General features: G+C 35.3%; 1 protein-coding gene across 3 annotated transcripts in view; it reads right to left on the bottom strand.

Annotated features, from left to right (window-relative positions):
- The window catches only part of LOC106867543 (DNA-directed RNA polymerases I, II, and III subunit RPABC3), a 353525-nt gene that overhangs the window by 184320 nt on the left and 163567 nt on the right, over positions 1-5638 (bottom strand). The window lies entirely within an intron of this gene.

The raw sequence follows: 5638 nt of genomic DNA, 5'->3' as shown, positions 1-5638 counted from the left end.
TCATTTTTATATATATAGATAATTGATATAATGAATTACTTGCATATAAAAATGGTATATAGACCAAGTAAATTCCATAATCTATATAATCTACTAAAAACCAAATTAGTACATACCAATGAACAGACCTCTATATGGTCATTCAACCTGCAAGAAATAGCTGAATCGCCTTCATACCATAGCCTGCAGTCTTAAGAGAAGAAGGACTTGTTTGGGCTGTCCAAGACTTAAACAGTAACAAACTAAAGGGTACACACCTGGGTATGGCTAGATCTGTAAATTGAATATTCAGACATTCTATCCGTCAGCTTGAGGAAAACTTAGAGGTCATTCAACAACAACAACAACAGCAAATGCAACTTTATGCAGGTTGAAATGACAGAGAAATATGAGTGAGAAAAAACACGGATATACAATTTAGAGGTAAAAAATAAAAATCATCTGTTTCTTACATACTTCCATGAAGTTTTTGCATCAATGCTATGCTCACACCTGAAATTGGGGGAAATTCTAAATTATAGAGATGAATAAGACTGTATTAAATAACTGAAAAGCAATCTTGATATTCTGGCATCAGTTCACATAATGACATCTTGCTGTGCAATAGTGTTTGCCAAATTGGAGATGGCTAGGATGCCATTTAAATGGGTCAATTTTCAACAATGAATACTTAAATGATAATGATGATGGTGGTAGTGGTGGTGGTAGTGATGATGACGATGATACTACAGATTAGTCTCAAAATTATCCAGAGGCTGATCAACTCATAAGCAAAATCTCATGGTGGTGATGAAAACTATGATGGTGGTAATAATAATGGTGATGATGAGACTGATGGTAGTTATGATGCTGATGATGATGATGATGATAGTAGTGATGGTAGTGGCAGAGATGATGGTCATCATGATACTGGTGGTGTTGGTGGCTAAGATAATAATGGTGATGATGATAATAGCTATAATAAAATACTTTAGCTTCTTTATTCTTTGCACTTATATGGGTTGGCAGTGTTTACAAATTTGCATACACAAACACATACATGTTCACACACTTGCATATACAACCGGAGCAAATAGTTTTAATAAAATTATATTAAACATGTTATATATTCCCTTTTGTAAGGTTTGAATTTGATTCTTGGTAACAATAATACTCCAAGTAGAGGCTTTCATTTATATAACGTTGGTTATGGTATGGCATATTCACAGATGTTAATTTAGTTATAGCATGACATGATCTTGTATGCATAAATCAAACTCACTCATCTCCCTACAATGCACACATACACTGGTAAGACTGAAATTAGACAAGACTTTTCATAAACTGTCCATAACACACTTGAATTTAACCCTTTGGCATTCAGATTACTCTCTCAAATGTAATGCTTATTTATTCACATTATTTTGAATTAATCATGCATTATCCTGCAGCTTTGAGATTTCAATGGTGTGACTATTTACTTTGAGAATGAATTGTAGGGTAGGTGTGAGAAGCTGGAGCTGGCCAGTTTGGACATAAACCTGGTAGAGTATTTGGGCCAGATATGACTGGTTTAAATGCTAAATGGTTAATGAAGATTTTTTAATCTTTTATCTTTTACTTGTTTCTATCATTTGACTGCAGCCATGCTAGAGCATTGCCTCGATGGACTTAATCAAACAAATTGACCCCAGTACTTATATCTAAGCCTGATACTTATTCTATCGGCCTCTTTCTGCCGAATGCCCAAGTTACAGGAATGTAAACAAACTAACACAGGTTTGTCAAATAGTGGTGGCGAGGAACAAACATTAAGAGACATACACACAATGAGCTTCTTTTAGTCTTCCATCAACCAAATCCACTCATAAGGCTTTGGTCAGCCTGGGGATATAGTCAAAGACACTTTCCTAAGGTCTCACACAGTGAGACTGATCCCCAAAACCATGTCATTGGGAAGCAAGCATCTTACTGCACAGCCACACCTGTACCTATTTGATTAAATACTCTAAGTTATTTATTTGAAATAGGTTTCACTTGAATAACTAACATACTGGGTGCAGACTCATAGCTAATAAGTTCATAGTCACAGCAACTATGATGCCATCTTTCTGAGTAGGCATCATACAATCTTTCTAGGCAGAACACAATTCTATGTACCACAATTCACCACCTTATCAGTAACAGATAATTGCTCTTCAGAGAATATTGTTAGCAGTAAACTAACATTCTATCCCAGATGGTACCATCTCTCAAATACTCAATAATATATGAGCTTTGAAAGAATAACTGCATCCAGTATGAATCAAGCACACAGAACTTGAACTCAGGATAGCATGTTAACAAAATACTCCTCAATTTTACAAAGTTACTATGGTGAGTTATATTACATTATGTTGTACCTGAAGGCGGCGAGCTGGCAGAAATGTTAGCACATTGAGCAAAATGCTTAGCAGTATTTCATCTGACTTTATGTTCTAAGCTCAAATTCTGCTGAGTTCGACTTTGCGTTTCATCCTTCCGGGGTCAATAAATTAAGTACCAGTTGCATACTGGTGTCGATCTAGTTGACTGGTCCCCTCCCAAAAATTTCGGGCCTTGTGCCTAGAGTAGAAAAGGTTATATGGTACCTGTATATTTACAACACAACCATCAGAGTTTAAGTGTTTTGACCATGGGCACAGGCCAGCAGTAGTAGCAGCTGATTTAGAACCATGAATATACAGGGTGGTGGTTGTTGTTGGTGCTGTTGTTGTTTATTCCCACTTCAGCTTTGATCAAGCAGACTTATATGATTAAATTGTATTCTAGCTATCATCATCATTTAGTGTCTGATTTCCATGTTGGCATGCGTTAGACAGTTTGACCGGAACTGGTAAGCTGGAGAATTGCGCCAAGCTCCAGTTTGTTTTGCCTTGGTTTCTACAGTTGGATGCCCTTCCTAACACCAACCACTCCATAGAATGCAGTGGGTGCCTTTTACAAGTCACCGGCATGGCTGCTTTCATGTGCCTCTCGCACAGATGCCTTTTATGTGTCACCGGCACAAAATTTCAGAAAATAATGTAACTACATTCTCTAATTTATTCTTCTTGTATGTGTAGTTCTGTTTTTTTTTTTCTTTTTTTCTTGTATATTAAAAGACAGTATGTAAGATTTGAAGATTATATCCAGCAAGTCCTTTCCTACTGGTCAAAACAATACTCAATAAATTGGTCTCATTCGTGGCTCTTTCTAAACTGCTGATTGCTTAATCCGATGGAATTGAGAACTAAACACTTGTTTCAGTCTTTCAATCTCTTGCAACTGATGACCTGTTTACTTTTACTGTTTGGTTTGATATATCTTAGAGAATTAACCTATTTCAGCTTGCTTTATTAGTTTATTGAGAAGAAGAGAAGGAAGAGAGAAAAGAGGAGACAAAAGGAAGGAAGAGCAGGGCAGGAGAGAGCATGACAGGTTGCATGGAAATTATTTGATAGTAATCAAATAATTTCCGGTGAAATCAACTTAGACATTATTAAAATTCTGACTGAATTCTAACGAAATCTAAACAACCAGCAATTTGGTTTCCTTAAATGTTTGTTTAATGGCTGTTTTTTTTATATTTTTTTTTTTTTCTCAAAGTAATTTAACGGGTTTTCTTTTCATTAACTATGTTTAGTTTATCCAAGGTTTATTTATTAATTTTCATTCTAACTGGATAAAATGTTTTCTTATTATTTAGTATTAGGATAAAATTATATATATTTATTTCAATTTTTATTTCAAATTTTTTTAACATAGATTTTATTATCATTATTATTATTGTTGTTATTATCATTAGGGCAACAAGGTGGTAGAATCATTAGCACACCAAGCAAAACGTTTAGTGGAATTTCTTTCAGCTCTTTATGTTTGAGTTCAGATGCCACCAAGGTTGACTTTCCTTTCATCCTTTCAGGGTTGCTGAAATAAATATCAATTGAGCACCAGGGTCAATGACATCAATTATCCTCACTCCCCCAAAGTTTCAGGCATTGTGCCTATAGTAGAAAGGATGATTATTACTGTTGTTGCTAGACTAGTGGGTTAGCAGAATCATTAGAGTGTTGGGCAAAATGCTTTGCGGTATTTCTTCTAGTTCTCAACATTCTGTGTTCAAACCCCACCAAAGTCAATTTTGCTTTTCATCCCTCCAGGGTTGCAAAAAGTAAAGTACCAGACAAGTGTTGGAGTCTATGTTATTCGCTAACACTCTCCCCTCAAAATTGCTGGTCTTGTGCCAAAATTAGAAACAATTATTGTTGTGGTGGTTTTTACAACTGACCGACAAAATATATAGAGAGCTAGTTAAAATGCCTCATGGCATTTAGTTATATTCTTTTATGTTATGAATTCAAATGCTGCTAAGATTGCTTTTCATCTATCTATGGTACTGACCAACCAAGTACTGATGTAAATTATATCTTCTATACATCTACCTCCCCTTTCATAAAAAAAAAAATGTGTGACATCAGTTCAAAATAAGGAACTATCATCATAATTATCTTAATTTTTATTGGGTGTTTTCACAGCACTATTGAGCACAGCTCTACATGTCTTGGATATGTGCAGAGCTATGCCTTTTGGGTTTTATCACATTGAAAGTGCTGTGTAATATGTGTGTTGTACCTCATTATCATTCAGATGTAGAAATTCTGCCTCAAATCATTTCCATCTGGTCCACCAAGTATGCAAAAGTGGTTGGGAAGTGAATTTCAGCCATAGTACATCCAGGCTTTGTATATGTATGTATGTACATAGACATATATGTCTATCAAGACACCCTAAGCAAGAATCTTAATCTGTATCCCTGAGCCCACCAATGTCTTGTGAGTGAATTTGATAGTTGGAAACTTAAAGAAGCCTGGGATGCATACATGCACACATATATCTCTGTATATGTTTATACTTCCATGCACACTAAATGTAAATAAATGCCACCTTCATAGAAAAGGTATTGTCTGTTTGCAGTTTTCTAAAGACATATGTCCAGTCATTATGGCATTTGTGTTCAAAGAACAGGGGGAGACATTACCTTACTTAGAAACAGACGAGGGTTGGTGACAGGAGGGACACCTAGCCATAGTGAAATCTGCCTCAACGAATTCCATTTGACCCATACAAGCATGGAAAAGTGGACATTAAAACAATGATAATGATGGTGTCTGTGTGTGTGTGTGTGTGAGGGTATGTCCAAACACACATGCGTGCATGTGTGTTTGCATACACTTTACAAGAAAATCTGCTATGCTGTAAGCACTTTCCTTGTCAGCAAATAATTTGCTGGTTATGTGCATATTTGTTCTGTTGTTACTTCATTTTTACTTCCATTTTTCCATGCAAGCATGGGTTAGATGAATATTATTGAGGCATTGGCTTGCAGCCAGTTGCCCTTCTTGTTGCTAATCCTACCTGTTTTTCAAGTAAGGGCTCTGTTATTTTATACATCTTCAAAAGTGCATATATGTACAGATCTATAAATATATTATATTTACACATTTATACAAGTACATTATATATATATATATATGGATATATATATATATATATATATATAGATATACATGACTATTCTACATATAGCATGCATGTATACATGTATGTGCGTGCGCGTGTGTATGTATATATATATATA

This window comes from Octopus bimaculoides, chromosome 20 (genome assembly GCF_001194135.2).
Source record: "Octopus bimaculoides isolate UCB-OBI-ISO-001 chromosome 20, ASM119413v2, whole genome shotgun sequence".
NCBI lineage: Eukaryota > Metazoa > Mollusca > Cephalopoda > Octopoda > Octopodidae > Octopus > Octopus bimaculoides.
Note: the sequence above shows the minus strand (reverse complement) of the source record. Positions and strands in the feature narration are given on the sequence as shown.